We start from the raw sequence: 25,470 nt of genomic DNA, 5'->3' as shown, positions 1-25,470 counted from the left end.
ATATTAAGGACACCATGGGATATATCTAGCAATATCCAGACTGTGAAAAGCCCTATAAATTACCCAATTTCTTTAAATAAATTCCAAGAAAGAAAAAGGCAAACCTATATATTAAAAGAGAAGTGACATATCAAACAATTGCTATTTATAGATCTTATTTAGATCTGGATTTAAAAAATCACTTGTAAAATAAACAAACCAGTGAATAAACTTTTGTGGAAATTTGAACAATGACCAGATATCTAATGATATTAAAGAATAATTGTGAACTTTTCAAGAATATTAATAGTACTGTGGTTATTTTAAGTCTTTTAGAAACACACACAAAAAGTTTATCAGTTAGCTGGCCTGCGTGGCTCAGTGGTTGAGCACTGACCTATGAACCAGGTCACAGTTAAGATTCCTGGGGTTGTGGGTTCAATCCACAGTGTGAGGCATGCAGGAGGCAGCTGATCAATGATCCTCTCTCATTATTAAAGTTTCTCTCCCCTCTTCTCTAAAACCAATAAAAATATGTATGTTAAAAATTTATCAGTTAAATTATATGCCTGGAATTTGCTTCAAAATTTTGGGTGGAAAGAGTAGATGGTGGGAAATATATGAAATAAGATTGGCTTTGAGTTGATAACTATTGAAGCTGTGTAATGGATACAAAGAGGGTTCATCACACCATTCTCTAATTTTATGGTTCTGGTATTTTCTATAATAAAGTCTTTCTTTCTTTTTTTTTTTTCTTTTTTTTTTAAATTAGAGGGAGGCCCTGGCCGAGTAGCTCAGATAGTTAGTGTGTCCTGATAAGCCAAGATTGCAGGTTTGATCTCTAGTCAGGGTCCATATAAGAATCAACCAATGAATGCATAAATAAGTGGGACAAATAATTTCCCATATTCTCTCTCTCTCTCAAATCAATCAATACATTTTTAAAAAATGGAACAAGGAGCTAAGGGAAGAGGAAGAGAAAGGAATAAGATCCACATGTACAAGTCTTACACATAAAGATTGGTCACCTCTTCCACTGTGTTAGAAAGAAAAAAAGATGCAAATATGTGGGTTTTTTGGTTTTGTTTTTTTTTAAGATTTTAAATTGATTTTTAGAGAAAGAGGAAGGGAGAGGGGGGAAAAAGAGAGAAACATTGACCAGTTGCCTCCTGCACCCCCTTACCAGGAATCAAGCCTGCAACCTAAACACATGCCCTGACTGGGTATAGAACCCACAACCCTTCAGTGCATGGGATGACACCTAACCAAGCCACACTGGCTAGGGCACAAATATGTTTTATATTTTGGGAAAATAGAAAGTAAGGTCATTTGCTGAGTAGGCAGGGTAAGAAAGAAGGCTTTAAGAGGCTTGAAATCGCTGCTATGGAGAGCAAAGAAATTCAACAGAACATTTTTTAGACGGGAAACTGAAATTTTAGTGGTATCAATGTACAAAGACATATGGTTTTTCTTTACTAAGCAGACACAGAAAATATGCATATTTAGAGATCTAGGGTTGGGCTGAGGATTTGTAAGGTATGTGTGAGGAATGCATAATCAGAGGTGAAATAATGGATCAAACAAAACCTAAACTGCATTGTGCAGAAAGTGAAAACAGGAAAGAAAAATAGAAGAGTTGAAGGATCAAGAAAGCAGGTCTATCCCGGCCAGTGTTGCTCAGTGGGCTGATCATCAACCTATGAACCAGGAGGTCACAGTTTGATTCCTGGTCAGGGCACATACCCAGGTTGCTGGCTCTATCCCCAGTGAGGGTTGTGTATGCAGGATTCTATCAATGATTCTCTATCACCACTGATGTTTCTGTTTCTCCTTCCCCCTTTCTCTGAAATCAATAAAATCAATAAAAAATATATTTAAAAAAGGAAAAACACCTCTGAGAATATGTGTATTTTGTGCAAACTGGATTTACTAAAATAGTTTAAGATGGAAGTAACTATGGATCTTAACTAGACCTATACATTAAAACCACCTGATCTCCCAAACCCCTGACACACACACACACACACACACACACACACACACACACACACAACCGAGGAACTTTCTTAATATAATCATGATGGGGCCTTACCCTCAGAGGTTCTGAGGAGGTATCTAAATTTTTAAAATTTCTCCAGGTGATTTTGATGCACGTGCTCAAATTATAGCTAGTCCTAAAGGATCAAAAGCAATATTACAAAGGGACAGTGTCAGAAAGTATTAACTGGGATCCATAGACAAATATCGAATTGTTAGGCCAAGGTTCTAAGATTTCAATGGTAATTACAACTGTCACTCAAATTCAAAGGAATATTTACAATGCAGGTATATCTTAAAGAGATCTATTAAGAGGAAAAAGGTCAACCCAACATTATGATATAAATAAGCATTTATCATTATACAATAGTTAAGCTTTTATTAACAGGTTGTTTATTTTAATCCTTCAAGAAAATAGTTGGCTTTCTCATTATATAATTATCTAATCTTCCAGGTATATACTAATAAAGATGCATTCTTTTACATGTATTTACATGTAATATTAACTTTGTTGCTTTTATCTTCTGCCCTTTGTATCTAGGCCAAGGGTCAACAAACTTTCTATAAAAAGCTAGACAGCAAATATTCCCGATTTTGACAACCTTTCAATTTCTGCAGCAAAAAAACAACAATAAACGATATGTAAAGTAACAGGTGTGTCTCTGTGCCAATAAAACTGAAGAACACTAAAATTTGAATTTCATAGATTTTTTTTAATCCTCACCCAAGGTTATTGATTCTAGAGAGAAGAAGGGAAAGGAAGAGAGAAAGAAACATAATGTGAGAGAGATACAGCAATTAGTTGCCTCCCGTAAGCACCTGAACCAGAGATAGAACCTACAACCAAAGTAATATGCCTTGACCAGAGAATGGAACCCGGGACCCACCAGTGCACCACAGAATGATGCTCTAACCATTAACCCCATCAACCAGGGCCAAATTTCATATCATTTTTAGAAATTAATAAGTTATAATTTTAACTTTACAAAATAAATTTTATAAAAATCTTAAAAGGTAAAATTGTACAAAAAAAATTTTTTTGCTTGTTTTCAACCACTAAAATTGTAAAAAATAATTCTTAGCTCACAGGCTGTACAAAAATAAGTAGCAGGCAGGATCTGGCTTGCCAGCCATAGTTTGCAAACCCCCTAAACAAAAAAGATAATAGTAATATTTATTTCACAGTTTGCCAGGCAGATTAAATTAGTTGACCAATGTACTTAGAAGAGTGTCTGATACATAGTACTATCTGAGTTTATACATATACATCACTCTTAGTTTCTATGTCTCATCCATTCTCATACTAGAGCCCCAGTGCATGAATTCTTGCACCAGTGGGTCCCTTGGCCTGGCCTGCGGGATCGGGCTGGAACTGGCTCTCCAATATCCCCTAAGGGGTCCCGGATGTGAGAGGGTGCAGACCAGGCTAAGAAACTGCACCGGTGCATGTTCAGGACCCGGAAGGGGTTGCGGGAAGGTTCCAGGGCAGGTCCTGCCCATCTTGCTCAGTCCAAGCTAATCTACCAGAGCATCTGACCCTGGTGGTCAGTGCACATCACAGCAACTGGTCAACCAGTCTGCCCCCTGGTGGTCAGTGCACGTCTTAGTGAGCAGTTGAGCAGCCTTAGCATATTACACTTTGATTGAACAGATGACCTGACAACTGAATACTTAGCATATTAGGCTTTTATTATATAGGATTCATTCATGTGTTAGCCCAATATATTGAAATGTTTTGCCTAAAATTTGACTGTTATAAAAAGAAAAGATATGTATGTCATTGTTGTGGCAGAAAAAATATACAATTATGATTCATTAGCTTTTCCTAGAAACTAACTTTCTAGCTCTGTCAAAAATTCAAAGTAGCCCTAGCCTGATTGCTTATGTTGGCTGGAGCATCATTCCATACATAAAAGGTTGCAGGTTCAATTCTGGATCATAGCAAATACCTAGCTTGTGGGTTTGATCCCTAGTCAGGCTCCATACGGGAGGCAACCAAGTAATACTTCTCTCTCTTTTTCTGCCCCTCCCTCTAAAAATCAATAAAAACATATCTTTGGGTGAGGATTAAAAGACAAAAAAGGTGAAAGTAATTATATTCACCTGTAATGTATCCTAACACTAGTACTGTTACCCTGAACCTCATGCATTAAAATAACAAAAGCAATAAGACCTCAGAGGCGGACATAAAGATTCCTAATTTTCAACACACAAATGTAACTGCTTTAAGGAAGGACTTGTCTATAAATGCATCATTACATTATAACCAAGACAGCTCACAAATTCATATTTAGAGCATCTTTTTCTTTAGGTAACTAGTCAATTTAATTAGAGACCCTCACCCAGCCTGGCACAGCCTAATATTAAAGTGAGAGTCAAAGAATGTTAAGGAAAAGCTACACAGAATGCTGGGGAGGCATTTATCTCCAGAAACCACTTGCAGAAAGATTAAACGCTGCTCAGCGAACAATTTCCGATCATTTACAAGCAATGGGAAAGTTTTTAAAGGAAGGAAAATAGGTATCATATCAACTGAAGGAAAGACAAATGGAAAACCTAAAGGTCATCAGTAAAATGTTGCTTCAATAGTCTTTTTTTGCATCGAATTGTGACAGGCAACGAAAACTGGATTTATTTTGGGAATTCCAAATGCACAAAATCATGGATTGATCCAGGTCAACCATCAACATCGACTGCAAGCCAAACGGCTTCGGAAAGAAGACAATGCTCTCCGTTTGGTGGGATCAGGAAGGTGTGGTATATTATGAGCTTCTAAAACCAGGTGAAACCGTTAATACTGATTGCTACCGACAACAAATAATCAATTTGAACCATGCTTTGATCATGAAACGACCAGAATGTACCAGAAGACATAGCAAAGTAATTTTGCTTCATGATGACATACCATCACACACTTCAAAACCAGTTAAAGCTAATTTTGCTTCATGATGACATACCATCACACACTTCAAAACCAGTTAAAGCCGAAACCGGTTTGGCTCAATGGATAGAGCGTCGGCTTGGGGACTGAAAGGTCCCGGGTTCGATTCCGGTCAAGGGCATGTAGGTTGGTTGCGGGCATATCCCCAGTGGGGGGTGTGCAAGAGGCAGCTGATCGATGACTCTCTCTCATCGATGTTTCTAACTATCTCTCTCCCTTCCTCTGTGTACAAAATCAATAAAATATATTTTTTTAAAAAAAGTTAAAGACATGTGAAAAGATCTTGCCTGGGAAGTATTAACCCACCCGCTATATTCACCAGACCTTGCTCCTTCAGATTACCACTAGTTCCGATCGGTGGCATACGCACTTTCTGAGCAGCACTAAAATATGAAGAAGTGGAAAATTGTGTCTCTGAATGGTTTGCCTCAAAACAAGAAAAGTTCTATTGGGACGGTATCCACAAATTACCTGAAAGATGGGGAAATGTGTAGCTATCGATGGATATTATTTTGAATAAAGCTCTTTTGATGTTTTTCTTGAAATGATCGTGTTTTCTTTTATTACAAAATCTGCCACTATTAACCGGTACACCTCATATCTTGCAATTTTCCATCCCCCTTTAAGATTCAGCCTGAAGGAGGCCAATCACGGCCTGTGAAGCCCTCCTTGGCCAGCCCATACCCCTTGGCAGAGGTAGGCACCCTCTTCTTTAGTCTCACTGTGTCATGTCCATATAATCCTAATAGCTATGTTTACTGAATGCCATTACATCCTCAATCCCTCTTCTACAATGTTCAATTCTTCCAACACCCAGCAAAGAAACTAAGATCCTCATTTAACAGATGAGGAAACAAGTTCACTAAAGTCAGGTCATGTATCCAAGGTCAAATAGCTAGGCAGTAGCAGGGCCCAGGTTTGGTTTTTGCTCCCACATCAATGGTTTCAAACAGCTGGAATGAGAACAGAAAGGAGGCCAAACAGGCAGGACTCCCTTTTTATCTGTTTATGTATTGGGTTTCTGTGCACCAGTTTTTGAGTAAAAGTATACAGTGCTAAGATAAATTTGAAAAATCATAATTCTATCCTGTGCTGCCTCCCACATTCTTTGTAACTAGATACATGCTATCCCTAGTACCAGACTGACCTCCTCAGGAGCAAACACTGGACTGAATTTCTTTGTCGTTCTGGCACTCAATAAATGTTTGTAAGGAATCAAACTTTGAAAGCAAGACTTTCCAAATAATTATATTTCCAGAATTATAGGCAATTAATAAATATCTTATAAGGGCATAGCAATTTCTAGTTAATAAATTCTTTCATATATGTTATCTTCTTAAAAAGAGAAACCAAGCTAACATTTTTAAAATGTTCTCCAAAAATGGTACATTTAGTCAACACAAAGCTTGATTTTAATAAAATATTATCCAACAATGACATACAGTATCGGCAAAAGAAATTAACAATGTTTTATTTTATTGTTTTAACTGCCATACTGAAATACTATTAGGGTTAAACCATATAAAACTGCCAATAATGGTAACTGAACAGGTTCAACTTCATACTTAACAATGGTATTGAAACAGCATTAGCAAAGTTCTCAGCAGCTAGCATAAATAGCAGAACTGGGATTTACTTACATAGTTTTGACAAAAAAATTAAGCAAAGTAACTCCCTCCTATCATTTCATAGTTCTTTGTATGTACACATATTTAAAACTTCTCATACTACACTAATTATCTGCCTGAATAGTGTCTCCTCAACAACTGTCCTCCAAAGCTACACATATTTATTCCTTGTTGTATTTCTACCAAATATCATGGTAATTAACACCCAGCAGGTATCTAGTGTTTTTAATTGACTACAATATGGCCGAAACCGGTTTGGCTCAGTGGATAGAGCGTCGGTTTAAGGACTGGGGGATCCTGGGTTCAATTCTGGTCAGGGGCAGGTGCATTGGTTGTGGGCACATCCCCAGTGGGGCATGTGCAGCAGGCAGCTGGTCGATGTTTCTCTCTCATCGATGTTTCTGGCTCTCTGTCCCTCTCCCTTCCTCTCTGCAGAAGAATCAATAAAATATATATATATTTTAAATGACTACAATATGCATTATAGTAAAACTAAAAATTTACTGTGTTTTCAGAACTAAAGATGCAAAGTATCACTTTATTCTCATCTTTTTTTTAATTGAAAAATATCAAAATATGCAATATGAACAAACATCCAAGCCCAGCTGAATGAGGCTGGCTTTGATAAAACTTTTTAAAGATTGAACACCTGGCTGGTGTGGTTCATGTTGACCCATGAACCAGGTGGTCACAGTTCGATTCCCAGTCAGGGCACATGCCTGGGTTGTGGGCTCCATCCCCAGTAGGGGGTATATAGGAGACAGCCATCTGTTGATTCTCATAACTGATGTTTTTATCTCTATCTCCATCTCCCTTCCTCTCTCTGAAATAAAAACAAAACAAAAAACAAACAAACAAACAAAAACCACGCAGATTGAACACCAATTAACATGTCAGAGACAGTAAGCCAAATTTTAAGTCCTGTAGAAAAATCAATTGGCTGTCTTAACTTGATACTGAAATTTTTTTAAAAAATTGAAGAACTTTGCCGAAGCCAGTTTGGCTCAGTGGTAGAGCGTTGGTCTGCGGACTGAAAGGTCCCAGGTTCAATTCCGGTAAAGGGCATGTACCTTGGTTGCGGGCACATCCCCGGTAGGGGGTGTGCAAGAGGCAGCTGGTTGATGTTTCTCTCTCATCGATGTTTCTAGCTCTCTCTCTCCCTTTCTCTCTGTTAAAAATCAATAAAATATATATATTTTTAAAAAATTAAAGAACTTTGCCGAGACCGGTTTGGCTCAATGGATAGAGCGTCGGCTTGGGGACTGAAGGGTCCCGGGTTCGATTCCGGTCAAGGGCATGTACCTTGGTTGCGGGCATATCCCCAGTAGGGGGTGTGCAAGAGGCAGCTGATCGATGACTCTCTCTCATCGATGTTTCTAACTCTCTATCTCTCTCCCTTCCTCTCTGTACAAAATCAATATTAAAAAAAAAAAAAAATTAAAGAACTTTTAGCCTCCTTTTACATTGAAATTATCCTTCTAGTTTCTGCCTACAAATGCTACATTTTCAAGTGACAAACAAACATAGCTATAACAGCCCTTATAGACCTGATATTTACTTATGTACGTATGTATGTATATGTGTATGTATATATGTATGTATGTATTTATTTAACTTTAATTTAGATTTGATTTTTTTTTAAGTCCAACAAGGTCATACACAAAAAAAATCCATTGCCTTAAAACAAGAAATAGAAGCTTGCTAATATTTCCAAGCATACAAACAATAATAGAAGACTTACTGTCCTATGGACATTTTTAAAGCACAAGGTATGGTGAATACTGATGCAGTTAAGGCCAAAGGAATTACAAGGCAGAAATCATTGTAATTCTTAAAAAAGGGAACAATGTTCTAAAACTGGTTATTTCATGGCGATTTTTAAAATATTTTTTTTTATTTCAGAGAGAAAGAGGGAGAGAAAGGAACATCAATGATGAGAGAGAATCTTTGGTTGGCTGCCTTCTGCACACCCACTCCTGGGAATTAAGCCCCACAACCCAAGCATGTGCCCTTGACAATAATAGAACCCGGGACCCTTCAGTTCGAAGGCCAATGCTCTATCTAATGAGCCAAACCAATTAGGGATCATGGTGGTTGTTTTGGAAATAATATATGAGATATTAAAGCATGGGGATGCTGAAAATAGAAGATGACAGAGGCTTGGACTAGGATGGAAGCATTTGGAATAATTTTTTTGGGAAAAGCTTTATAGTCAAATAGCAATTATGCAAAAGTGGAATTTCTAAAATTGCATTGATTTTAAAGAGACAGAGAGATGGAGAGAAATATCAATTTGTGTTCCACTTAGTATTTATGCATTCCAAAGTTGCTTCTTGTATATGCCCTGACCAGAGACTGAACCCACAACCGTGGTGGATAGGGACAGTACTCACCAACTCAGCTTACCCAGCTAAGGCTGAACTATTTTTGACAGAGTTCACTAGTTGCTCTTGTAAGATGGCTTTCTCTAGGACACATGTGTCAAACACAAGGCCCGCGGGCCAAATCCAGCCCGCCAGGCCTTGCAATGTGGCCCGCACCGCGCTGTCATCACTGCACTCCGCTGTCAGTTTATGACATTGTCAGTTTATGACTGTTCAGTAAACCATTCGGCCCGCGATTTAGGCTGGATTTTAGATTTTGGCCCCTTCTCTGATTGAGTTCGACACCCCTACTCTAGGATATGATCTTGGTCCTAAGGGCAGATATCTTGTTTACATCTGAGGACAACTGCCCAGGTTGTTATGGCAACCCAAATGGAAAAAATATCTCAAGTGAACTAATTTCTAGTTTATACTATTATCCAAACCAATATTACTAAGAAATAACTATATTCTTGACCTCAATTATTCAATTTATTTACTGAGGATGTACCAAGTTCCCAGTATCCATCCAAAGAACACATATCTTCAAACATATGCCTCATCTATGGAAAGTGACATGTGACATAAAAACAATGTTTAGTCTCTGTCCATAAGAAACTTACAATATAGAAGATGTGAGCTTTACATATCCTTTTATTCATTGACTATTATATAGGCTCTGTCTGTAAGGTTTTAAAGTAAGTAAAAAATGTATACAATGTAATTCACTCCTAAGGAAATATACAATCTAGTTAAAATGAGGTGGGAGGGTAGGGACTAGAAAGGTGACAAAGAGAATATAACATGAACTGAGCACTGACCAAGTCAGCTTTAAAGACTAAGAAAGGTGGAAACAAATAATTGGCAATTTTTCTGAGGCAGGTTTTAGATAAAGAGAAAATAATAATGAATATAACATGACAACAAAATATTCAAATACAAAATAATTTTTCCTTTTAAAAATATTTTTATTGATTTTTTTAGAGAGCTAGGAAAGGATAGAGAAAGAAACATGGATTTGAGAAACACCGATCAGTTGCCTCCCATATACCCTAACCAGTAATCAAACCTGCAAACTTTCCATGCATGGGATGATACACAACCAACTGAGCAACACCAACTAGGGCACAAAATCATTTTAATTAGTTGGAAAATACAGCATTGCTGAAGAGTTGAGGCTAAGGGTGGCAAACTGAGAAATAAAAAACAAAAGCAGACATCGATAAGATAAAGAGCTGCAGTTCTAATAGGACTAAAGAAAAAAAAAAATCTTCCTTACTTTTAAATAAAGGGGAAGGGGAGTCTTGAGCACAATGTGAAGAAAGAAGAGGTAGAGTGCCATATATTAGTATGCTTCTTGAGGGTAGAGACCATATCTATTACAGACATAAATAAAAATACCTCCTTACATTTAATCTACGTTGAAAACTACCATGGGTCCTGATGCATAAAAACGATCTTCTACTGAAGCAATTAATTTCCAGGAGCATAAAACAGGATTGGTAGTGGCCCCTTTTTTTTCTTTAAATGTATTTCTTAACAACTTTGCTATTATGGGTAAGAAAAAAAAGTAAGAAGACAGGGATGTCACAGATTCAAAATTTAAAAAAAAAAAAAATTTGTTTTTCTTAATCCTCACCCCAAAATATATTTCCCATTGATTTTTTAGAGAGAAGGGAGGGGGAGAGATAGAGAACTGTGGATGTGAGAAATACACATCAATTGGTTGCCTCTTGTAAGTGCCCCAACTGGGGCAGAGTCCTAGCCTTCAACCCCAAGTATGTGGCACTCTGACTGGAATCAAACCCACAAGCCTTCAGTCCACAGGCCAACCCTCCAACCACTGAGGCAAACTGGCTATGGTCAAAATTATCCTATATAATAAAAGCCTAATATGCAAACTGTCCCCTTGACCTGGAGTTTGACCGCTTGCTATGATGTGCACTGACCACTAGGGCAGCGTGGAACATGGCTGGCGTTGGCAATGTGATACTGGCAGCGGACAGCAGTGAAGGTGCTGCCAGCCCAATGGGCCCCAACGAGAGGGGGACCCGGGACCACGGCGAGATGGTGGAGCAGGTGAGCAGGTGGTGCCAGGCCAAGGTGGGTGCAAGTGGGGCTCCATCGCCCCACCAATAGCCCTGCAGACAATGACCAGCCAGCAGTGGTAGCAAGGGGTGGGGCTGCTGCCCAGCTTCCAGGGGCTGAAGGAGCTGGACAGGAGCCTAGGGGCCCAGGTGATGTCCAGGGCCCAGAGGTCAGCTGGGACCTGCCCTGCCATGCCAGATGTTCATGCTTCAATTGCCAGCCAGGCCTATGGATCACACCTGTGCATGAAATTCATGCACCGGACCTCTAGTTTTTTAAGAAGAATCTTTTAAGCACTTTTACAAATTTTATTTGGGTAAAACTAGGTTTTCACAAAAAATATATAAATGGTCTGTACTTAATGTATAAAACATCCACACTTTTGGTACTTGCCAAGGAGCATAATTTCAATTCATATCAAGAACTGGGTGGAAGGAAATTATATGCACTGGCCAGACATCACAGGACAATCTACCTACTCTTTCAAACTGACCCTTATATGATGTGGTTGGTCTTTCCATATTGAGGGTTGTTAAATACTAGATATCCATCTACCAGTTGTTTTTAAAAGAGTCTAATAAATCAAAATATTGTTTTCTATTTAGTATTTAAAACTTTTTGAAGGGAAGAACAAATATGTTCAAATACTAGATCTGAACCAATGAATAAGACACTATTTACTTAGTTTCTCAAATCACAGCAGTCACCATCTAAACAAGCCCCAATATAGCGAGTTTTTCTTTAAAATTCCAACACTACATACTCTCACAAGTATTTCTAGAGGGATATATAATTCAATTAAATAAGCTTCTTCAAAGACTTTCTCTGATCTTTATTTTCCAAACTATTATAAACTAGAGGAATATTGGGGTTGTTTAATTTTATATTTAAAATTCTAAGTGAAAACTTTCTGACAATAAAGATGTAAATTGTGTTAATAAATGGGGGAGAGGAGATGAGTCTGTCTTACTGAAGAGCTCTAAATAATGTATGTAAATACTCTCCTCTCTGGGACATAGAACTTGACTCACTTCCAAAGGATAAAATAGGAGAAAGGAAAAATAGTAATTTTATAATTGAGAAAATGGCCACACTACATTAATCAAGTGATGAAGGTTAATACCACCAGTAGGTATCATCATATAGCCCCTGCCATGATTATGAGAAGTGCACTTCACCTCTAGAATAGTTTTTCCAAAAAGCCATAACCCCTGTCTAATCATGAAAAAGAAAAGAAAAGAAAAAAAAAGAAACACAGACAAATCTAGTTTAAGGGACATTTTATAGATTACCTGACCAGTACTACTCAAGACTGTTAAGTAATAAAAAAACAAGAAAAGATAAACTGTCACAGACTAAAAAAGAATGAGGAGACATAACCAAATCCAATGTGGTACCCTGAGTCAGATATGGAACAGAAAGATGACATTAATGGGAAAACTAGTGAAACCCATATAAAGTCTGAAATTTAGCTAATAGTAAATACCAAGATTTGCAAATGTACCACAGAAATGTAAGATTGTAAGAATGGGGAAAATTGGTTGCAGAGCATATACAAGAACTGTCTTATCTTTTCAACCTATCTGTAAATCTAAAATTATTCCAAAATAAAAGATTTAAAAATTTTTCTATGTAATACTTTCAACAATAAAGATTAAAAAAAAAATTTTTTTTTAATACAAAGAAATGAATACATTAAAGTTACGTGACTGGTCACCATGGGTGAGGACTGTGACTGGAAGGGAAATGTGAGGGGTTTCTTGGGTGCTGGCAATCTTGTATTATTTGAACTGGATAACAGCACAACAGATACTCATTTTACAACCATTCATTAAATCATATATCTGTTTTTTAAAAAAAACTAAAGAGCAAAATGTGATTCGTAAATAATATTTAAAAGTATAAAGAAAAATTTTCTGATTGCTAAAATAAAACTGTAAATTGTACTTTGGAGTCTAAATAAATGCTTATTTGCAGCATAATTTTATATTTAAAACTAGCCCTACCTGGTTTAGCTCAGTGGATAGAGCGTCAGCCTATGGACTGAAGGGTCCCAGGTTCGATTCCAGTCAAGGACACATGCCCAGGTTGTGGGCTCAATCTCCAGTGGGGAGCGTGCAGGAGGCAGCCAATCAATGATTCTCATCATTGATGTTTTTCTCTCTCTTTTCCTCTTTCTTCCTCTCTGAAATAAATTTTAAAAATTTAAGTTAAAAAAAAAAACACTAAAGGCCTAGTGCACAAATTTGTGCACAGGTGGGGTCCCTCGGCCTGGCAGGTGATGGTGGCCTATGGTGGCTGTCTCGCCCAGTCCCAATCAGGACCAATTGTGGGGAGGGACCCTGGGAGGTTGGCTGGCTAAGGGAGATTAGCTGTGGGAGTACACTGACCACCTGGCCGGCTGTGGGAGGGAAAGGGGCCAGCACCAGCAGCGGGTACAAGTGGTGGCTGCTGTCCTGATCATCTTCAGGAGCAGGGGGAGGTAAAGAATCCCTCATAGGTGATCAGGCCGGCAGCCACCACTCACACCCACAGACAGCGTCTAATGATTGGGACTGGTGCTGGGCACTAGCGAAGGGTGCGAGCAGCAGCTCCAGCGCCGGCAGCAGGTACAAGAGGTGTCTGCAAGCCCCAATCACCCCTCAAGAGCAGGGGGAGGTGGAAAGACCTGAGGGGCAATCAGGGCCAGCAGCCAACACTTGCACCCACTGATGGCACCAAGTGATCGGGGCTGGCGCCAGGTGCCAGCAGCAGGTGTGAGCACTAGGTGGGACCATAGCATGCTGGAGCAAAGAATTTTCAGTAGCCACCAGAGGCTCGCCCTGATGACAGCAACCAACGCCCAGCCTTGGTCTGGTGCCTCCGCTGACCTGCTCTACCATCCCACTGCGGCTGACACCCACCATGTTCCACATCCATCAGTTGCCTCCTGCACACCCCTGTGGTCAGCACATGTCATAATGACAGGCTGTTCAGTTGTTCCTCTATTCGGTCTACTTGTATATTAGGGTTTTATATAGAGAGATGAAATTTTTCCATTTGACATTGATTTACATGTAACTTCTTGTCTACTAAGAAACTTTGAAGCCATCACCGAGAAACATATAATTGATACCAAAGGGGCAAGAATCCCCAATACTAATTCTTAAGAAATATACTTAAAACTGTAAGAACCATATTTATATGCTTAAACTGCTAAATTCTCTTCCTTAAAAAAGTCTTTAACAGCCGAAACCAGTTTGACTCAGTGGAGAGAGCGCATTGGCCTGCAGACTGAAAAGTTCCAGGTTCAATTCTAGTCAAGGGCATGTACCTTGGTTGTAGACACATCCCCAATGCGGAGTGAGCAGGAGGCAGCAGATCCATGTTTCTCTCTCATAGATGTTTCTAACTCTTTATCCCTCTCCCTTCCTCTCTGTAAAAAAAATCAATAATATGTACATATTTTTAAAAGCCTTTAACAGTAAAAAACATTTACTGAAGGATTTACAGGCCTTTCATCATGCAGTAGTTGTAACCACCCTATAACTGAGATATTGTCAACATTATCCATTTACAGATAACGAAGTTGAGGCTTTCTCTCAAAGCACATAGCTGATAAATTGTGGATTAGAATCTAAAATATTCATATACAGTTTTAGTCAACAGCTTTAATTTTCAGATGATGCAAAATGTATAGCTTTTTTTTACCCTTAAAAAAATAAGTTAACAAAACTAATCAATAAACTTGACTCATTATCCACACCTTCCTTTCTTTTGCAAAGATGAATAAAAATACACTCCTTATGCACACAAGACACTAGTATAAAATATCCTTCTATCTGGCACAGATTAAAAGTGGATTAATCACCCTGGGCAGTTGGTTGGGTGTTGTGTGTGCACCAAAAGGTTGTCAGTTCAATTCTCAGTCACAGCACATGCCCAGGTTGCTGGCTCCAGCCCTGATAAGAGATGCAAGAGGTAGCTGATGGATGTTAATCTCTCATATGGATGGTTTTCTCTCTTTTGCTTCCCCTCCCCCTCTCCCTTTATCTCTCTCTAAAAAACAAACTATTTAAAAAAAAAAAAAATTCAACTTTTTTTTTTTTTTTTTTTAATAGTGGATTATTCAATAATGTGCAGCCCTAACTGGTTTGGTTCAGTGGATAGAGCATCGGCCTGCAGACTCAAGGGGTCCCAGGTTTGATTCTGGTCAAGGGCATGTACCTTGGTTGCGGGCACATACCCAGTAGGGAGTGTACAGGTGGCAGCTGATCAATGTTTCTTTCTCATTGATGTTTCTAACTCTCTATCCCTTTCCCTTCCTCTCTGTAAAAAAATCAATAAAGTGTATTAAAAAAATGTGGAAAATCCTAAACATAAAACTTTGTATAATGCCTTCAAAAAATCAAATTCTTTAAATTTTTTTCTAATTCTTAATTTCACTCTTATCAAAAGATTGTCTCGCAGAAAATATCTTAACAGCCTTACTAAACTATCAATAATTCCCATCAAACCCCGGCCAGTGTGGCTCAGTTGATTGGAGCATCATCCATATACCAAAGGGCTATGGGCTCAATTCCCAGTCAGGACACATACAAGGAGGCAACTAACTGATCAATATTTCTCTCACATCAATGTTTCTCTCTCTTCTTTCCTCCTCCCGCTTTCTTTCTCAATCAATTTTGCAAAAAGTTTAATAATAATTCTTGTCAAGGCCCTGCCAGGTAGCTCAGTTGGTTATACCAGTGTCCCAATATGCCAAGGTTGCAAGTTCAATCCCTGCTTAGGGCACATACAAAAATCAACCAATGAATGCATAAATAAGTTAAACACCAAATCCATCTCCATCTCTCTCTCTCTCTCTCTCTCTCTCTCTCTCTCTCAAATCAATAAATGAAGATTTTTTTTTTTAATAAATGAAGATTTTAAAAAATTACTGTCAACACGTAAGAGCTCAAGAGCAAATAATCAAAATGCAAAGAGCAAATAATTACAAAACGCAAATGTAACTTGTCCAGTGGATTAATTAACTTTTTATAACACTGGGAATTGTATGGTCTTGATAACTATGTCAGAAGTGTGCTGCCACTCCCTGGGATAACATTAAGTCTCTGTAAAGGGAGTATAAACACTTTCCTCCTTCACTGTACTTCCCAAGAGATCACTGGAAATTAGCTTTTGCAAATTACTATTGGATAGCACACTTCCTTTCACATAACCCTGCACTCAATCAAATGCAACAAGTATCTACTTAATAACACTACTCTTATTGAAATATTAATTTAATATTAATATGTTAATATTTTATTCACATTACCTGAATAGCGCTGTATGCATGCAACAAGTATTTACTTAATACTACTGTAAAGCAACATCAGGCACTTTCTGAGAGTTCCTACTCAAATGTCTAAGGTCTGGGCAAGCAAAATAGCTAATACAAATATGTTTAAGAAAAATGCCAATTTATGCCTTAACCAATTTGGCTCAGTGAATAGAAAGTCGGCCTACGGAATGAAGGGTCCCAAGTTCGATTCTGGTCAGGGGCATGTACCTTGGTTGCGGGCACATCCCCAGTGTGGGCGTGCAGGAGGCAGCTGATTGATGTTTCTCTCTCATTGATGTTTCTAACTCTCTCTCCCTCTCTCTTCCTCTCTGTAAAAAAATCAATAAAATATATTTTTTTAAAAGAAAGAAAAATGCCAATTTAAATTATGCAAGTAATAAATGCCACTGACTTTCACCATTTTAAAAAAGAAATTAATATATAATACTCATAAAAAGAGTTAATTTTGTCAAAACAAAAAAGAATGTTTCCTTGATCATACAAGGCAATACCAAGTGGTTCAATGCCTATAATATTTACCTCATTCTAGCTACTAATTCTCAAGACCTTAGGAAAACAAATTCTGAGTTCAGTAGTTTCATCCATAAAAATACTAAACTACCTCAAAAAGTAGCTGACATAATAAATGAAAACGAATACCAAATTACTACTAAATACATTTACAAAGTTCTAGGGAAATGTTTATTACAATGTTAAATAACAACTTCAGAGGATACCTTTCCAGAAGTATCCTTGACAAATGCACATTATCAATACTAATTAGGTAAATTTCACCAAAAGCCACAATCTTTTAAAGAGAAAAACAATTCATCAAAATAATAAGTACTTATGATGTCTATATCCAAAGAGTATGAAATATTTCACAAATATCAATTAAGGCTATCACTGCCATGGCAAGTTTAAAAATTATACCCATAGCAGAAGCTAAATTAAAGTTCCATTTAAATGACTAGCCCAAAGTGTCATACCAAACCAGCAACAAAGCTAAAGCAATGCAAAAAGCCTTCACTGCAATTAGCTATTAGGCTTATATAACACAGCATCTTTCTTCATGAAGAAACATTCTCCAAACATTTGGCCTTCTACAACTAAGTATCTTCAGGACTAATTTTTTTTTCTTTTCAAAACGTATATATTGTATACATTAGTTTTAAATAGAGAACTTTTTAAATAAAAAAAATATATAGTTGTACAAGACAGAACAGTGGCAAAGAATTTCCAATTCAAACTTAACTATTTCTCTTTTCAATGTACATAAAACAGGTTACTGTCATTATGAAATATTTTCACAACAGAGACTTAAGGACAAGTTTTTTAAAAATCTTTTAGAACCACAGCCAACATGGCCAGCTGAGTTTAAAACCAAGTCTCAAGTCCCTTTGGCAACAGTGTGCATGATTCACTGCTTTAGAACCCAACTGGAAGCATTGGAAAATTCACTCTGATTGCACTAATATTTTGTTTGGGGTTTGTTAAGACACCTCCATCGCAATGTTGACAACTTCCGTAGTTTTCCAAAACTTAAGATAAATTGCCTTAGTCGGTCTGGCTCAGTGGATAGAGTGTCCTTCTGTGGCCCAAAGGGTCCCTGGTTCAATTCTAGCTAAGGGAAAGTACTTCAGTTGCAGGCCCCTCCCTGGCCCAGGCCCTGCAAGACATGTGTAGGAGGCAACCGATTGGTGTTTTTCTCACATCGATATTTCTGTCTTTCTCTAACACCCTCTCTAAAATCAATGGAAAAATATCCTTGGGTAAGGATTAAAAGAAAAAAGATAAATTATGAATAATACGAACCACATGGAAACAAAAAGTAGTCACATAGAGTTTATATATATTTTCTCTTTTATATATGTAATTCAGTACATATGAAACATATATATTAAAAAATAAAGTATAGATTATGAAATATGGATGTTCTAGCTAGAAAACAAAAATTGATGGAACATATCCAAATCTCTTATATACTAGAGTTACTTTATCTGAGAGACAGACAATAAGCAATTCTACTAAAAAATGAAATCTATCCCAATCTCATTAAAAGTTTATGAATATAGGATTATGAAGAATTTTTAAAATGGATCACCACATTAAGCAAAAGTTTCCACAAATATCAGATACACTAATAATCTACCAAGAAAAACACTGCTCTTGGTGCACTTTTATAACTATAAATACTAGGAATAGGAATATGTCAGACGTATAACAGTGATTTGTCATTCTTAACTTACTCATTCCTCACTATATGAACCCTCCTACTTTCTAATCACATTAAAAATAACAAAAGCATAACACAAAATGAGTTATAAGGCTCACCAAAATCACAATTAGCACATGAATTTGACATTCTTTTGGAGATGTAAATTCATAGGAATGCTTGTTACAAAATATTAAAGTAACCAACCCTCTCTAATGGTAGCATCTTACCGAAAGGACCCTTTCAAGGGGACAACACAAGAGCCTTTAACACAAATTATCTTTTTTACTCTTTGATGTTCATTTTTTTTTAAATCACAGCTTTACGGTTTTAATGCAAACTAAAGTAAAAAAAAAAAAATTGTAGTATTATTAGATTTCTGCAATATTTCCACTAATCCTTGCCAAATATTTATGGCATTCATTAATGTATACTCAACTAAAACAATAAAAACATTAATAAGGGTGTATATATGTGTGTGTGTATGTATATCTACAGTTACATATAGACAATAAGTGCCTGCTTTAGAGCAAGGACATTGCTTTTTACTTCAATTATTCAATTCCCACCTTGCCAAAAAAAGGTGGAAACTAAAATCATGGGATTTTAAGATTTACTACAGAGAAATGCCTTTGTGGTAGCATAAATTAGTACCAAATAACCTTAGAAACATAAGGAAGAGACAAAATGCTATGAAAGGGCAACCTAAATCTAGCATTTCACAGCTTCTGTTCTCGTACTCCACCCAGTCTCCTCGGCTCAATGGCTGTTCATAGCATCCACAAATATTAGCCCATTTTTTTTAGAAAGGGGGCTGGAGGGTGCCAGAATAGGGCTAGCTCCATCAAAATCAATACATACAGGAATATTTTGTGAAAATTTGGGTTCTATTTTCTGATTTATATTTTTAAAAAATAACAGCTTCAAACTTGTTTTGGATCCTCCCCTTCTGAACAATCCAAACAATGTATAATAGAACATGAAAGAATAAATCTCCCTCAATACAAATTGCTCTTCTGCTTTAATAAAAACTGCAATTTGCAACTGCCAATTATTTTTCAAAACTGTGTCCTGAAAGATCCCCATGAGATTAAAAGCTAGCTGATGCCTTAGGTCCAAATCAGAAATTAAGTAAAAGCTTTTTACATATTCAACATATTACCACGGACATCCATAAGCAGGAAATGTTCCTGATTAAGAGACGACCCTGCAGCAATCAACCGCCCCCCTCCCTCTATAAAATAAATAAATAAAAATTAAGCAAATACTACTGTGGCAAGTGGGGAGGGATGACATTACTGGTATGAAAGGCCCGAGCACCGTCTCCTCCACCCTAGCCTCAAAATGAAAAGCACACAAAACAATCCACCCCCCATCAGAAATACAATGATCAAAAATGGCACGCATTTTTTTGGGTTAGCCTTTAAAACGTTATGAATCTCGAGGATTGTGTGCTGAAGCAGCGGCCGGAATAACAGTCATATCTTTATTCTCTCCCGATGGCCTCTTAAGGAAAGGGGGGGGGGAGACCTTGGCATGACATCGCCCATTGAGAACGAGACAACAAATCTGGCTCTTCTCTGAAAAAGTACCATTTCTTATCTTAAGCCACGGGTATACATTGGACCCAAATCCCAACCCCCAACAGAAAAAACCTCCTGCCCTCCTCCAAAGGAGCTTCTTGCTAAGTCACTGAGAAAGGCAGAATAACAAATAAAGCTGAGGCACTGGGCTCTCTCATCTCTCAGATGCTGAAAACCTCCTCCTCCTCCTATCCACTCGAATGCTTTAGAGAGATCCAGGGTTAAAATTTGCCCACCGCCTCTTGAGCATTTCTCACCTGGGACGCTAAGGATCGGGGAGGCCTGATGGAGGGGAATAGCTGAGGGCCTCGAAGCTCACCCGGGGTTACAACGTCAAAAGGCAACTCCGGTTGGAGGAGCCGGGGGCAGAGGAGGAGGAGGAAAAAAACCCTGCCTGGTCTGGTGGGTGGATGCTGCAGAGGAGTCGGGGGGTCGGGCCGCTTGGCCTCAGTGGATGCAAAGGCTGGACCACTGCCCCGGGAGGCCGGGGACGGGGCTGGTCATCCTCAGCCCCATCCCGAGGACAGGTGGGGCCGCAGCTCCCGGGAAGCCTGCGGGGCCGGGCCCGGCCCCCGTCGCCCACCGCGGGGGGCGCGGGGGGGAAAGCGGAGCTGGCTCTCCGTGGCCGGGGGAAAATAAGGCCGAACCCTTTCTCCAGGATCCGAGGGCGACCTGCTCCTCCACGCCCTTTCCTACCCAAGAATACTTTTCTTGCTAAGTCACCGAGGGAGGGGTGCGATCCCTTCCCGGGGAGGGCCGCGGGTGGAGCGGCGGCGGCCGGGCACCCCGCCGCCCGGGCCGGGGAGGAGGGGAGCGAGGGCAGCGCCCTCCCCGGCCCGTTCCCCCTCCTCTCGAGTGTCTCACTCAACGGCCGCCGCGGCCGCCATTTTGAGAGCGAGGAGAGAAGAAGAAGGAGGCGGCGGCAGGGGGAGGGGAGAATGGGAGGGAGGGAGGGAGGGGACCGGCGCGGCCACATCGTCAGGCCGCCGGGCTCGGCCCGCAGCCGCCCGAGCGCCGCGGAGCAGACAGAGGAGGGAAGGGCGGAGACCCGCGTCGCCTTACCGAAGCGCTGCACCGCCGCCTCCGCAGGGCCTCTTCCGTCCTTCACTCCCATCCACCGGCGGGGGAGGGGGAGAGGGAGAGGGAAGGGAGGAAGGAGGGAGGGAGGGAAGGAGGGAGGGGAGGATGGCGCGCTGGGCCCGGGCCCGGGAGGGGGAGGGGAACGGCAGCTCCTCAGCCGTTCCGGGGCGCGAACCCAGGCCCGGCGCTCGCGGTTTTCTCTCGCTCGCGCCCGAGCGCTCCCCTTCTTCTCTTTTTTCGCTCCCTAGACCCCGGGGTCGCCACTCGTTCGCTCGCTCACTCGCTATCTCGGCCGCCAGACGCCGCCGCCGCCGCCGCCGCCCCGCCGCTCCAGCTCCGTCTGTCACAGGAGCTGCCCCAACGCCCTGACGTCACCGCGCCGCCGCGGCCGCCGCCGCCCCAGCCCCGCCGGGAAGGAGGGGGGCGGGAGCGGAGGAGGCGCCGCGGCGCATGCGCCGGCCGGGGCCCGGTCAGCGCCGCCTTCCGCTGAGCCCGCGGCCCGCCGGCCCGTGCGGGTGCGGTGCCCCGGAGCCGGGGAGCGAGCTGGCCCGCGAGCCGCTGCTCTGCGCGCCTCCGTAACCTTTGAAATAGCCTCTCGGTTCTCTTTCCCTGGATTCTGGGGTGATGGTTCGGGCCCATCACGGACTCCCCGCCCTGCTCTGGCCGATAAACAACACCTTCCCCAGTTGCGCCAACCCACGGCGGGACCCTCTAGCGGAGGGATCTAGTGGATCCCGGGGCCCCGATAGACTTCAGAGTCAAGCCGACCCCATGCCAAGCTGTCGACTCTTCTACCTCCAACTTTCGTGTTTATTACCTAGTATGGTTGGGGTGTGGGTTGGAAGGAGGTTGGGTTCGCTTGGGGAGAAGAGCCGTTTGAGGTTAAAAGGCGGATGGAATGCCCAATTGTCTTCACTGTTACAGATTTTTAATTGGGACAATTTGCTTTTAGATGTGATTAAGCTATTCTTTTCCTTAGTGTTCTCCCTCCCTCTCTCTCTCTCTCTCTCTCTCTCTCTCTCTCTCTCTCTCTCTCTCTCACACACACACACACACACACACACACACACACACACACACACACGCCTTGTAGGGGTAAAGTTCCAGATCTTTCCTTGGGCTTCAGTTTTGAGACTTCCAGATTCTCAGATGTGTGTGTGTGTGTGTGTTTGCTAAATTATGGGCTGAAATACTGATGACAAAGAAGTCTGGGGAATTTGTAATCAGCTTATTCACACAGAGACGTATGATTTAAAAGAGGCCACATTGGAGGTTCTGAATCTTTAATAACAGATATCTAGTATGGTTATTTCATCAATAATTTTCATTGTCCAAGGAAACTTTTCCTGGAACATAAGTTTAAGGTTATGTTCATTGATTTTATTACTTCTTTTTATGTTTGTAAATACATACTCACTGCCTTTGGAGAAACAGCTGAGTTAATGAAAGAAATAATTTGGGTATGAATCCTGGATGAGCCACTTACCAGAAATATGACCCTGGCTAAATTACTCTTTCTGGCCTGGGCTTTTCATAAAATAGACTTACTAAGTAAGTAATCGGTAAGGCTTTGTAAGAATTAGAGGATGCTGCATGTGTAAAGTAGACTGCCTTAGTTGGGAATCATAGGTAACTCCAGTAAACCATCACTGTAGCTTGGTACCAAAACAGGTTTCCTTTTGTCAGACAAGGTTGTTTCTATCCCTGGAGGTGTTCGAACATGAGTGAATAGCCTGGAGAGGTTGGGTTTGCTCCTTACTGAAGGCAGAGAAGGACATCAAATGTTCTCTGGAAGGTCGTCTTCAGATTTCCAGTGAAGGGATTCTCTAGTTAGATAAAGACAAGAGGAGGCATAGAGAGGTAACAGGAAATAAACATGAAGTAAATGAACATCTTTTGTTCTAAGAATCTGCCTTTGGTTCATTTCTGTCTTTTAAAATATTATTGTTGCCTGATAACACACTTCTTATTTAATTGGCTGAGTAAATCAGTTTTTTATTGTTTTATTTTTTAAGCCAGAATATGTACATTTTATTTTTCTTTGTTAATTAAGGTATTATAAATGTGTCTTTATCCCCTCCCCCCATTAAGTTCTTTATTGTTTTAAATGAATGTTCCAAAGGCCAACAAAATTGTCCAGAATAAAATTAGAATCACATTGCCGAAACCAGTTTGGCTCAGTGGATAGAGCGTCAGCCTGTGGACTGAAAGGTCCCAGGTTCAATTCTGGTCAAGGGCATGTACCTTGGTTTTGTGCACATCCCCAGTAGGGGGTATGCAAGAGGCAGCTGACCGATGTTTCTCTCTCATGGATGTTTCTAACCCTCTATCCCTCCCTCTTCCTCTTTGTAAAAAACAATAAAATATATATTTTTAAATTAGAATCACATTAATAAACACTGATTTAATACAAACTGGTAGAACTAATCCTTATAAATCTTGAGCTCATAAACTCATATGTTTAGAATATTTTAAAATCTGTATTATGTAATTATGTGCTAAATTGTGACCAGGTTTTATTTTTATAGCAATCCTTAAAAAACAAAACACAATAAACCTGCTTGGAAGGAATGTATAAAAACTTTCTTCCTCAATAATAATTTTTCAAAACAGAAATAAAACTGTTATATGCTTGATATGGAGGGATGTGCTCTGGTTCTGTGCACTTTCTTTTCAGTAGCTAAAATAATAGATCCATCTTAATAAACACTTGACTATTGAGAATGAAGAATTAGGACATCTATGCTATCAATCATAATTCATAAGGACTTATACAGATCCAATAAGAATACATCCATAGCCGAAGCCAGTTTGGCTCAGTGGTAGAGCGTCGGTCTGTGGACTGAAAGGTCCCGGGTTTGATTTCGGTCAAGGGCATGTACCTTGGTTGCAGGCACATCCCCGGTGGGGGGTGTGCAAGAGGCGGCTGGTCGATGTTTCTCTCTCATTGAAGTTTCTAGCTCTCTATCTCTCTCCCTTCCTCTCTAAAAAATCAATAACATATATTACAAAAAAAAAAAAGAATGCATCCATGCCTTAACCAATTTGGCTCAGTGGATAGAGTGTCAGCCTGTAAACTGAAGGGTCCTGGGTTTGATTGCGGTCGAGGGCATGTACCTTGGTTGCGGGCACATCCCCAGTGGTGGGAGTGCAGGAGACAGCTGATCAGTGTTTCTCTCTCATCAATGTTTCTAACTCTCCCTTCCTCTCTGAAAAATCAATAAAATATATATTTTTTAAAAAGAATACATCCACACAGGAAACACTTAATAATGAATATTTTAGATGATGTTTCTTTAAAAAAAAAAAAAGTATAAATATCCATTTTACTTACAGCCCAAGGAAAGATCTGAAACTAACAATCTCCCCATTCATTTGAATTGCAAATCTTTATTTTTCAAGTAAACATTTCCAAAATGGAAACATTTGTTTTAATTGTTGCAGTAAAATTGGTGATAGTTTAAAAAGTTCTGCAAATAAGCTGATTGGAAGAAACACTCCAGAAATATTGCTACTGAGGATAGGACAAAATGTCTTCTAAAAGCTCCAGAGCTAACATCTGTTCACAAGGAACACAAATGTGAAAACACCGTTTTGATAATTAAACTGTCTTCTGTTTATAGGTAAATACATTGTTGTGTGTGTATATCTGGTAGAAAGCAATTAGCAAATGTGTGAGAAGGTAGCTTTCAGGCGTACAAGTTATGTGTATCATTGGAAAGAGAGCCATGACCCAACTGGTAAGAGACTCACTCCAGGAGATTTTAGCTAATTGATTATGTACTTGCATTTTCCCAAAGAAAATGAGGGCAAGTCCAACTAAATCAGTCATTCTTCATCTTAGCATCATAGCATCCTTATGCGTCATAAACACTGGGAGGCCATAGAAACAAAAGATATTAAAAGAGGTGAGCCTGGCTGATGTGGCTCGGTGGTTGAGCATCTGCCCATGAACCAAAAAGTCCCTGTTTAATTCCCAGTCAGGGCACATGCTGGGGTTTTGGCCTCAGCCCCCCCAGTAGGGGTTGTGCAGGAGGCAGCCAGTCAATGATTCTCATCATTGATGTTTCCATCTCTCCCCCTCCCTTCCTCTGGAATAAATAAAAACATTAAAGAAAAAAATAAAAACATTAAAGAAAAAGAAAAAAAGAATGGAGGTGAAACTCCCAGCCTGGACATAGAAGCAATATTTAGAAGCAGCAGCTTGTAATCTACATGCAATTTTCCTGGGTTAAGTTTTGCAGATAAAAC

The 25,470-nt window shown here is 39.8% G+C and overlaps 1 protein-coding gene across 1 annotated transcript in view; it reads right to left on the bottom strand.

The window, feature by feature from the left end:
- The window catches only part of PAFAH1B1 (platelet activating factor acetylhydrolase 1b regulatory subunit 1), a 50,474-nt gene extending 28,867 nt beyond the window's left edge, over positions 1–21,607 (bottom strand). Inside the window, exon 1 of the mRNA XM_084863013.1 lies at positions 21,202–21,607. The gene's annotated coding sequence lies outside the window, so the exon portion shown is untranslated. The remainder of the gene's footprint in view (positions 1–21,201) is intronic.
- Positions 21,608–25,470: the final 3,863 nt, after the last annotated feature.

This window comes from Pipistrellus hanaki (assembly GCF_964339955.1).
Source record: "Pipistrellus hanaki genome assembly, chromosome: 16".
Lineage (NCBI taxonomy): Eukaryota > Metazoa > Chordata > Mammalia > Chiroptera > Vespertilionidae > Pipistrellus > Pipistrellus hanaki.
This window is presented reverse-complemented; position numbering and strand designations above follow the sequence as displayed.